General features: G+C 38.6%; 1 protein-coding gene across 1 annotated transcript in view; it reads right to left on the bottom strand.

The window, feature by feature from the left end:
- Nucleotides 1-12,492, bottom strand: part of PPP3CB (protein phosphatase 3 catalytic subunit beta) — a 39,605-nt gene that overhangs the window by 26,108 nt on the left and 1,005 nt on the right. The gene's annotated exons all lie outside the window — the stretch shown is intronic.

Raw genomic sequence — 12,492 nt, 5'->3', positions numbered from 1 at the left:
TAATAAAAATATATAAAACAATGCATGCTGGCCAACTTGAGCAGAAACTTCTGTGCTGTGTTTAGTCGCTCAGTTGTGCCTGACTCTGCGACCCCATGCCCTTTAGCCTGCCAGGTTCCTCTGTCCATGGGGATTCTCCAGGCAAGCTTACTGGAGTGGGCTGCCATGCCTCCTCCAATGGATCTTCTCAGCCCAGGGATTGAATCCAGATCTGCACTGCAGGCAGATTCTTTATCAGCTGAGCCGCCAGGGAAGCCCGTGAATACTGGAGAGGGTAGCCTATCCCTTCTCCAGGGGAACTTTCCGACCCAGGAAATTGAATCAGGGTCTCCCGCATTGCAGGAGGATTCTTTATCAGCTGAGCTATCAGGGAAGCCCAGAAATTTCTAGAAATATAGATTAAAACAGCCAAATGTTTACTTACAGATTTAAATTAATCTAGATGCATATATATATTTAAAATAACATTAATACTGCTTTTTCTCTTACCTTCATTTTTCACGTAACAGTTTCATTCAAAATCTTTACACACATTTTTGACATCAGTGCATTCCTTGCCACTAGATTCATTTTTTGTCATCTAAAACACTTTTATAAGCAAATCATCCTCATTTCCATTTAAGTTGCTTAAGATACAGCACTTTTTAAATACATCTCCAATGCTATTGCTGCAAATTTATCCTAAAACACAATTTCCACTTGTCTTAACTACTGAAATAGTTGGCCTTTTTACTCCTGTAGCATATAATTTCCATAAATATTTACCAACTGTATTGTTTTAAATTGAAATCTGTTAAGTGGAATAGAGAACATGAAAGTCCATTTTCAATGGCATCTACCTTAAGGTCATGTACCTAGGAAAACTTATTATATATCTGTTAAAATTTTGTATTCCTTTTTAACTGAATCCAACAAATGATCTCTTTATGCATTTAAAATCAGCTTGGGTTGAAACAGTTTTAGGCTTTTTACCAAAGAGTACTTTGGTTTTCAAAAAAAAGAAAGAAATTTATAGTAAGAATGTAGTCTACATATAGACCCAAATGTATTTCTCTCTTTTCTGAAATAAATTTTTAAAGAAAAAACTCACTTTGTGTATGGGCATACAGTACCCAGTATCTTCCTGACCATCACTGTGATTATCAATTATTATACAGAAGACTGGAAAAGTTTAGGATGAACTGCTTCTTCACAGTTCAACTTAAGTAACTAAAAACGGGACTGGGTTAGAATCTTATCGATTACTGAAGAAAAGAATAAAAAATAACCATATTCTCATAGGAGAAAAATAATTTAGGAAGAGCTCAGTTCTTAGAAGTGAAATAAGAACTAAAGCAGAGGAATATAAACCATTTCTAAAAGACTTTGAAATCATCAATCCCTCTAGCTTTTATCTTTTTTTGATAGTTAGTAAAACAAAACTTGCTTTCCCTGGCCCCTTCTTGAGAACACATTTATTCCCATTATTTTTTACTGCATCTAGAACAAGGCATTAAAGTACATTTTGCTCCCCCAAACAGGGCTTCCCTGGTGGCTCAGATGGTGAAGAACCCACCTGCAATGCGGGAGACCTAGGTTCGATCCCTGGGTTTTGAAGATCCCCTGGAGGAGTGCATGACAACCCATTCCAGTTATGTCTTGCCTGGAGAATCCCCATGGATAGAGGAGCATGGTGGGCTACAGTCCATGCTGCTGCTGCTAAGTCGCTTCAGTCATGTCCGACTCTGTGCGACCCCAGAGACAGCAGCCCACCAGGCTACCCCATCCCTGGGATTCTCCAGGCAAGAACACTGGAGTGGGTTGCCACTTCCTTCTCCAATGCATGAAAGTGAAAAGTGAAAGTGAAGTCGCTCAGTCGTGTTGACTCTTAGTGACCCCATGGACTGCAGCCTACCAGGCTCCTCCATCCATGGGACTTTCCAGGAAAGAGTACAGTCCATGGGGCCACCCAAATATAGCTATGTCAGATTCTAAAAAAATAAAAACCTTTATTAATGTATGTTTTTCTTCAACCAACGATTAAACAGACTATTATACTATACGGTATTGGAGAAGACAATGGCAACCCACTCCAGTACTCTTGCCTGGAAAAATCCTGGGAAAACCCCACGGACGCAGGAGCCTGGTGGGCTGCAGTCCATGGGGTCGCTAGGAGTCGGACACAACCGAGCAGCTTCACTTTCACTTTTCACTTTCATGCATTGGAGAAGGAAATGGCAACCCACTCCAGTGTTCTTGCCTGGAGAATCCAAGGGATGAGGGAGCCTGGTGGGCTGTCGTCCATGGTGTCGCACAGAGTTGGACACGACTGAAGTGACTTAGCAGCAGCAGCATACTATATGCTATAACCAAATTTGCCACTATCAGTAGATCAACTGTTTAAAAGCTACAGAAATTAACAATTACTAAATAAATCAAAAGTTACTTTTGGGACATTATAAAAATGAAAAGTTTAAATATATCTTAAATAAAAATTTCTGAGATCAAACTGGGATATTTTTCTCATCAGGCCAAGAGAATTTCTCCTCTACTCAGGGAAAGAGATACTGTTTAAGATGTTGCATTCCAGATTACGCAGAACATAACTCCTAATAATTAACAACATAATTCCACTAATAGCTGAACTTTGTTCAAAATACAGAACTTCCTAAAAACCTATGTGGGAGACCTTCCCCTCCATCAGCCAGTCACCTGTGGTACTGCATGTTTTCATGCACACTGTGATGCCCCACTGCAAATCACACCAAGGTACTGCTCCTCTTTAACCAAGAGTCAGAATGTCCTATTCATTTGGGGGAAAAAAGTATACACTGCCCCCAGACCTATGTTTTCCATTTCTTTTTCAATTCAAGGCATACTTTTAAATCTCAACAACAGCTGCAATACCTTTTAAGGAATGGGCAGGTAGAGGGGTGAAGAAATGTCACCACAGGTAAAAGCAGATGAAAACTAAACACAACACTAAAACGGGAGAGTAGAAAGTTTTGGAAAAATGTTTTAATACATCAGTAAATAAGAAAATAAGAGGCAAAAAGGCATTGTGCTCTTTGGCAGGTGGAAAAAGGAGCTATAGCAGGTGATCTAACTAAGCAAAAGAAAACTGACCAAACAGAATTTGGCCTAATAGGAAATTAATTACTGACACTGCTGGTCAATAGAGGGTTGAATTTGTTATTAACTGAGAAATTAATACTACCATTTTGCAACTCCTAAGGTACTTTTAAAGCATTTCCATCTAATTTTAGGTTTTTAATTGTTTTTTTACATTTCTAATTCGTCTTCAGCCAACTATTCCTGTTTTCCAACTCTTCTAAGTTTTAGATAGGGAAAAACCAGCACATAAATGTATGTACATACAATGTGAATGGTCAATAAACAGAGGAGCTTTTCCCTGTTGCCCAACCCTAAGCAAAGACTGCAAACTATCAGCCCAATGAGGCCTCCAACACTATGTGGGGCACAGCCTACGCCACCTGAAAACTCTTCTCCAAAGTAGCATTCAGATGTCTGTGCTTTTCATCACTGCCATTACTCGCAACTGTCCAAAATAAGTTCCTCTTGAATTTATTCTCTGTATTTCTTTTATTCACACCATGAGTAAGAGCAAACTCCGGGAGACAGTGAAGGACAGGGAAGCCTGGCATGCGGCTGTTCACAGGGTCACAAAGAGTCAGACAGGACTCAGCGACTGAACAGGAACATCCTCAGGCTGTTCCCCTCCCTCTTCATTCAGCCTCCAGAATTCCCACCCCTCTGAGCAGAAGAGGCTACAGTCTTTTAGCTCTCTATTTCCACATCTAACATCATCACTCCTGTGAAGAAGAAAATGCTGCCTCCTTTGAGGTTCATGTCTTCTGGCTAGTTTATTCTTGTCCTAGCCATCTACTACACTTCTGGTCAACTCTTACATGAAACTCGGGTTCCTAGTTCAAAAGCCTTCTCCTCTCTAAGCACCACCATCATCAATGCCCCTGAGGATGACCTATGTAAACCCAAGAAATGAGAGGTTCTGACCTCCACGCCACTTAAACTTTCTCAGCCTTGCCCATCATTTCTGCTCTACCTCTGAGATCCTGAACTCCAATCTCTTACTCCATGACCAAAATCTCTAATGCTTTCAGACTCACTCCCTTTTCTCTATTTGTTCTCCAAGTATATCAAGAACCTGGACACCTCCCCTAATCAACTACTTCTGGAAACCTTTGCTTCCTGTAATTCTGAAGCTATCCCATCAACCACCCACTTTTTAAACAACATCCTGAATTGTTTTCTTTTCTACTTCTGAAACTCCAATTCTTGGATGAGCTAGTTTCTAAAGTTGGACATTAAGTAAAAAATCATCAAAACAATTCAGTGCTTATACAGATTAATGGTCTGCAACTTTGTTGGTCATTGGCACTTGCCAGCGATCCAATTAAACCTCCTTGTCTGTGCTCTCTCCCATTCTCCTCAGTGGAGATTTCAAATGGTCACCTCTTCCTTGAACCCTAAACTTAACTTCTCTCTTACTCAGTAATCAACTCTGCACCTTTTTCGGAGAAAATTGAGACCTTCAGACCAAATGTCATTTTTCTGCTCCTCTCCATCTACATCTACACCAGGATCCATCTTTACATTTCTTCCTCTCTCAAGGAAGAGGATTCCTCCCACCCAAGACTAAACATTCTACTGTGCTTTGAATGCCACCCCATCCCCAACATTTTCACTTCAGTCACCCTTCCCACCCACCCATGCCCCTATTCTGTGTTTCCTGCCTCCAGCTCTCCATAGGGTCTTCCCTTTGAGGAGATAAACATACAGCCAGCCCTCCAAAATGACAGGTTGGCATGTGAGGATTCAACCAACCAGATAGAAAATATTTTATAAAGAAAAATATTTTTCAGGTAAAACTTCAAAAAGAGAATATTGAATTTGCCTCTCTAGCAACTATTTACATAGCATTTACACTGTTTTATTACAAGTAATTTAGAGATGATTTAAAGTAAATGAGAGGATACAGATAGGCTATATCCAAATATTACACCATTTTATATAAGGGATTTGAGCATGCACTGACTTTGGAAGAGGGAGGGGTATCCTAGAATCAAATCCCCACAGATACCAAGGGAAGACTGTACCCAATTCTCTATGATCTTAAAAGCAACCCCAACAAGTAATTTTCCCTTACTCCTCATCCCTGTTTCTGCCATATATATCCCATATTTTACAACTAAGCTTCTTCAAAGAGTAATCTACAGTGGATATCTTCATTTTTTCACTTTTGTCTTCTTTCCTCAACCCACATTTATCTGGCTTCTGCTCTATTCCTTCACCTCATAGCTCTCTCTCTCTCTCTCTCTCTCTCTCTCTCTCTCTCTCTCGGGTTCTTGAAATCACTCACCTGGTTTTTCCCTTAATTCTCTGGTCATACCTGATTAACCTATCTCATGAACTTCAAGTCCTTTTCCTAATCCTATGACAATGTGGCTGAGGATTCTGTCCTTGGCCCTCATATTATACTCCTCTCATTCATAACTACGGCTTCAACCAAAATCTATATTTTGTGGACTCCCAAACAGATTACTCAGTCCAGACTGTGCCACTAAACTCCAAATCCCTATTAAACTATTAAATATCTCCACTTGCATGTTCCATAAGTATCTTAAACTTAATACAGCCAAAACTTAATGCATGAACTTTCCCTCCGAACTATCACCAATATAGTTGTTTATCTGGAAGTTATCCTAAAAGTCTTTTTCTTCCTCACCCTAACACAGCCAATAAATAGGTCCTAGATAATTCTCTGATCTCGTTTAATCCCTTTGGTCCTAAGACACTGAATAAGGACTTTTTCCCCCTAAAATTACAAAAATCTTTTCAATTTGCCCCGGTTTCACAATAACTCAGAATACTCTTTTTTTAAAATTCAGATCTCAACATCCACCTGTTGCAAGACTGGATGATGCACCACATAAAATCCAAATTCTGTACTTTAACATGTCATATAAGATCCCTTCTAATCTGACCCCTGCCTACATTTCCAACCCTCATCTTTTTGCCACTAACTCATATTCCAGACACATCCTATACTCCAGATGTTATTTTCATTTTTAAAACTACATCACTCAAAAAAAACCTCTGTACATTGCATTCCCTATTATTTATAGGTACACTACTTCCATATTTTGTCTAATTTCTCTTTGTCCTTAAACTTCATATCAGTGTTCCAATTCTTGAAAAATGTTCCTGTTCTTTGGCTAGGTTACCTATCAGCTGCACTATAACTACCTTGCTTCCCCCTCAAGCTTACGAGCTCCTTAAAAGGGAGCAAGCTGTCTTTCATCACTATATAGCTAGTGATTAGAACATAGGTACTAATGAACATTTACTGAATTAATGAAACATTAGTTACAGTTTTTAAATTACTTATCTTTACACTAATTTTGGAGAAGGCAATGGCACCCCACTCTAGTACTCTTGCCTGGAAAATCCCATGGATGGAGGAGCCTGGTAGGCTGTAGTCCATGAGGTCGCTAAGAGTCAGACACGACTGAGCAACTTCACTTGCACTTTTCACTTTCATGCATTGGAGAAGGAAATGGCAACCCACTCCAGTGTTCTTGCCTGGAGAATCCCAGGGACTGGGGAGCCTGGTGGGCTGCCATCTATGGGGTCGCACAGAGTCGGACCCGGCTGAAGCGACTTAGCAGCAGTAGCAGTACACTGATTTATATATCAATGACAATATATTTCTAGTGCTTTGTTTACAGTTTAGAAAATGCTTTCATATACACAATCCTATGATTCTCAGAGACATCCTATGAGTTTGGTAGGGCAATTTTATCTCAGTTTCACAGAGAGGATAACAGGTTCAGACAAGTTAATGGCTCTCTCAAGGTGTTTTAACTAGTAAGGGGTAGAGTCATGATTGAAACTGAGGTCTTCAGAATGCTACTCCAGTACCACTTGTCTTATACCAACACGACAACAATGCTCTTCTAAGAGTCATCAAAAAGTCTCCTGATCAGGAAAAATGGTATAACCCACCCAGCTGCCAGGGGTAGAAGCACGCATTAGCCACATGCTTTAAGGAAAGGTTCAATAAATCCTACAGCACTGTCTTCAAAATTTCTAGGTATCCCTTGAATTCCTTTTAATTTGTGGTGGTTCTTTGAACACGATACCCTTCTCTCAAAAATTAGTTTCTCCTTCCTGGCTTATTTTTGTTATGATATCATCATTCTCTGTCACTCAGATTTAAAATTTTGATGTCACTGTTCTCTTTCTGGACTCTAGTTCTATTTTAAATTTTCTCTATTTTATATCTCCATTGCTGCAATGCTAGTTCAAGTTCTTATCACTTTGTGTACGAGAAAAATCTAAGCTCTACTTTTCCTCCCCCTTTATTGTACAAAGCACAGCTAAATAAATCTACTCAAAATACTGGGGTGGTTTCCACCCTAATTTCTTTTCTACCCTTTACTGTTTAGTCAAAAAAGGACTAATGAATAAAGGAGACAAAAGTCTGAAACTTATTTTTCAAAGTCCTTCTTAACCATCCCCAGTCTCTTACCTATCACTCCAATCTCTGCCTCTAACTACAACTGCTCAAAGTATCACTAAAGCAAAATAAGTTTCATTACTGTTTTCTTAAAAAAGTTTGCTCTTCTACCTGTTTCATTCCCACACCCAGTCACTGCTCCTGTATATCTACTTTCTAATATTACTCAGGATTTGTGTCATATTTGATTTTTCTCTTTCTCATAATTCATCCATGCCGTGGTCATTTTACACTTGGACTACTCCATTAACCTTCTGACACCCTGATTTTAGTCTCTTCCATTTTAATCAGTAATCACTTATCAACAATATCTGTTACCTTTCAAAAACCAAAACATTGGGTCATCCCTCTACTTTAAAACTTTCAATAATGTGTCAGGCCAGGCACTATGGCACAAATTTTCATGAATTGTCTCTGTTAATCCTTCAAAAACCCCATAACTTTATTAACTGTATTTTGCAGATGAGAAAATTGAGGGTTGGGGATACTCAGTATCTTGTCCTCAGTGAAACGATTAAGGCAGAACTAGGCAGTCTTAATTCAAACCCAGGCAGTCTTAATCATCCAATGTTCTTAACCATCCAGAGGCTATACTCCCTAAGTTTCAGGTCCTCAACTTGGTGTTCAAAAAAACTTTTTCAACTTCATCTGCTACTTCTTGCCAAGAACTTAACACAATACTGTCACACATTCCGTGCTTTTTTCAAACTCCATGCCTTTCTACTGCTGTTTTCGCTACTAGAAAATATTTTCTCCTTCTCTGCTAAGTCGCTTCAGTCATGTCCGACTCTGTACGACCCCACAGACGGCAGCCCACCAGGATCCCCCGTCCCTGGGATTCTCCAGGCAAGAACACTGAAGTGAGTTGCCATTTCCTTCTCCTTCTCAGCCCTACCTTAATATCTGGAGAAATTCTACTCATCCTGTAAGGCCCCCCTCAAAGTATAATCCTTTCAGTGAAGCTTTCTCTCTAATTAAGAGTCAATTCCCTCTATACAGCTCCAACAGCACTTCGTACCTAATTCATTATATTATTTATTTGCAATAGTGTCTCCTCCACTAGACTGCCTCCAAGAAAAATCTATCTTAATATATATAATTCAATTCTGTATCCCTAAAGCCTAGTATAATGTCTGGTACAAAGAGGTATTCAATAAATGATGCACAAATAAATGGTTCCAATCTTCTGCTTATTTGAATCCTACCCATCCTCAAAGCTCTTTCCTCCTATACAAACACTTGCTAGACCACTCAACTCTAGACCCATACCTATCTCCTTTGAACTCAACTTGCTGGATCTGCCACTTAACTGGCAATTATTAATCACACAGCCTTATGACATAAATTATTAACTTTTCATGAGTACCTATTTCCCCAAGGACCAAGATTGCATTTTATCTTTTATACTGTTTCCCTACAATTTTTAGGTATATGGCAGGTATTAAATAAGTAGTTGCTATTTGGTTACTTTGAATTTCAAAAATAAATTTCACATACCATATAAAAATGTCAATTAGTGTTAGCTTATTTCATCTCTATGTAAAAGTAAACATTTTTATACTGAAATGAAATCACAGGATTGGCACTAAAACACATCTCATCTAATAAATCAAAATTCTTTCACCAACATTTTCCTTATAACTTTTGCCAATTCATTCAACAGCACCGGAACCTGAAGATTTTGCCTCACTACTGAGCAGCTACATTTCTTCCTTGGCATTTTCCTTCCAAGATGACTTGTTGCCAAAGTGTTCTCTTTCCTTCTCACTGTCCTCTCTGTCTCATATACACACACGCACACGTGCGCGCGCGCGCACACACACACACACACACACACACACACACACACACACACACAATTCTCTGTTCCCCTGCTTTCTCTAGGGCACATGGTACTAAAGATTTAGTATGCTTAACAGTTTGACTAGGGTAAAAAGGAAAAGGAAAATCATTTTCAAGAATTATCTCTTTTAGATAGGTTAAGTCCATAAAACAGATTTTGTTAAAAAAAAATTAAAATTCACGTTGCTTTAAAATATAATGAACTGGGGCTTCCCTGGTGGTGCAGAGGTTAAAGCATCTGCCTGCAATGTGGGAGACCTGGGTTCGATCCCTGGGTTGGGAAGATCCCCTGGAGAAGGAAATGGCAAGCCACTCCAGTATTCTTGCCTGGAGAATCCCATGGACAGAGGAGCTTGGTGGGCTATAGTCCACGGGTTGCAAAGAGTCGGACACGACTGAGCGACTTCACTTTCAGGGCTTCCCTATGACTCAGTGGTCAAGAATCTGTCTCTCATTGCAGGAGACACTTGTTCAAGCCCTCTTCTGAGAAGATCCCACATGCCATGGAGTAACTAAGCCCATGCGCCACAACTACTGAGCCTGTGCTCTAGAACCTGGGAGCCGCAACTATTGAGCCCACACGCCCTACAGTCCATGCTCTGTCACAAGAGAAGCCACTACAATGAGAAGCTCTCGTACTACAACTAGACAGTAGCCCCTGCTCTCTGCAACCAGAAAAAAGAAAACACAGCAACAAAGACCCAGCACAGCCATATAAAATTATTCAAAAAAAACCAAGCAATCATGATGAACTAGAATTAGCACGCACACGGGCGCACGCGCACACACACACACACACACACACACACACACACACACTTGAAGTAGCTATGTGACTCCAAGACCTATGTGGGTCATCTAAAAATCTGTAATGAAAATAAGCAATCCTATTAAAGCTAAGTTACTGGAAAACACGTTAGCCAAACAACCTCTGATTTTTAAGCAGAGGAGCAGGCAACAGGACCTAAATGAATCATAATGCTGCCCATTAGATATTAACAGGTAAAAAACTTACAACACACACATTTTGGTTCAATCTGAAAGTCTGATAATTTAAGAGATAAGCATAATAAAACCTAGGGAATAAAACATGCTGAATGCAAAAGAAAGTGAGTAGCACTGTGTGTGCTAAAATAAACATGTACACAAAATGGACAATGCAATGTAAGCAATAAAGGTGAATTTTTGCATTAAGTGTAATAGATTTATTAATTTCAAGGGAAAATCTAGTTTTACAAATCTGGGACCTCATCTATACAGCAAAAAGTACATTTTAAAAGTATCTGAGGGAAAAAAGAAAAAAGACCTGGACATTTCAGGTCAAGTAAATTTCAGGGGGAGGAGAACAATATAAATAAATTCAGGGTTTTATGCTTTAATTACACACACCAGTTTTGCTGATGTGGCAAAAAGGCACTAGGAAAAATTAACTGTTTTTCCTAGTTTGTTTCTATTTTCTTATTGCCAACTTACTATCTTAGCTAAAGACAGAAAAATGCTTAACAGAAAATAGTTAAGAGGGCATACTATCTCACCTAAACCACTTGGGCTCCAGCAACTTTTAAACAAATGAATTTGACCAGAGCCAGAAACTGGAGCAGGCCCAGAACTGTCTTAACCAGGAAACCTAATCACACATAATCAGGAATATGGAATTACCACTAATAATTTCAGTGAATAGATAATTTATACATGAATCACCTACCATATTCCAAGATCTCAAATTTCACATAATGTGAAATTCAGGCATTTGACACGAAACAAAGAAGACCTATTCCCCTTCAAAAGCTATGACCATAAAATATAGGCCTCTTGGCTAGAAGTGTAAGAGCATAAAATCTGAGATAACAGGGAAAGTTTCAGGGAGTAAAACACTATTTATATTCAGCCAACGATGGTCTCTATAACCTTACCACTATGAAATGGTGCAAAACCAGCACATACTAGACTTAAATCTAGATTTGTAACAAGTTACACTTAAGTTGAATTAGCACCGTGGTTTTATAGCTTCAGCGAACTGGTGTTCTTTGTCATCAAATGAAACATTATACTACAATTACTGAGGAAGGCAAGAAAGAAGCTTGAAAATGAAATATAAAAGATTTCTACAATGAAAGGTAAATTTCCCAGTAACTTCCAAGGAAGCCAGAAACTCCTGGAGCAGCACAAACCAGTCTATTGCACACGATCTCTAAAGCATGTGATCCATATCTGCCATTCCAACTAGCTAACAAATTCCATAAAGAAATGAAAGTTGTCTTGAAGAGCATACTACTAAGTACATGGTATCTTATATCCACGAGTTCTACTATGATTTTCTATATCAACAAACTCCCATTTACCTAAATCAAATGACTTTTATTTCCTACCAATAAACTGCAAATATGACTATGTCTTGCATTCACAACCCACCCCTAAGGAATATGCCCTATGTCTGGAATCTTATTTTTACTGTATTAAAGAAGTACAAGGGAAACATTACCATATAAATGTCAAAAAACAAGATTCACAAGCGTTTAAGTATAGCATAAACTTACTGTTCAGAAATGTGACTGGTTGTCCCATCTAATAGTAGGGTGAAAAGTGCCAGGGGAAATTAACAGACAGCACAGGTATACTGTCAAAAAATTAACAGGCAGCTCACGTCTCCTATTCCCAACCCAACAAAACTTCAAGATTTTACAATAGCATGAATGTCTGAACTGCCGATCTTTTTTCTTTCTCTTTTTCAAAAGACTTCTTGGGACAAGGATTCTATAAAAGCTTTTTTCAACTGATGCCTGGCCCGAATATATACACAATTAAGCTTTTAAAATTGTCTACATAAATCTAGATACAAATTAGTATTATCATTAAAGGAGGCTAGAATTGATAAAAACCACAAAACAAAAAGTTTTTCTTGTTTTTAAATATTTTAATGGAAACATGTCTAGTCAGATTTCCAAAACTGGAGTGTTTAAACATTATGCCAGTTATGTTTGAGAAGTTGAATGAAATAAATAAAACAAATAAAAGAAGTATCTATCTTTCAAAAATAAATGTGATACAATAAAGAAAACTTTATTCTAAAATGATTTCAATTTATTGACCAAGCTACATGATAAAGAAAA

The sequence above is a fragment of the Budorcas taxicolor genome, chromosome 5 (genome assembly GCF_023091745.1).
Source record: "Budorcas taxicolor isolate Tak-1 chromosome 5, Takin1.1, whole genome shotgun sequence".
Taxonomy (NCBI): Eukaryota; Metazoa; Chordata; class Mammalia; order Artiodactyla; family Bovidae; genus Budorcas; species Budorcas taxicolor.
This window is presented reverse-complemented; position numbering and strand designations above follow the sequence as displayed.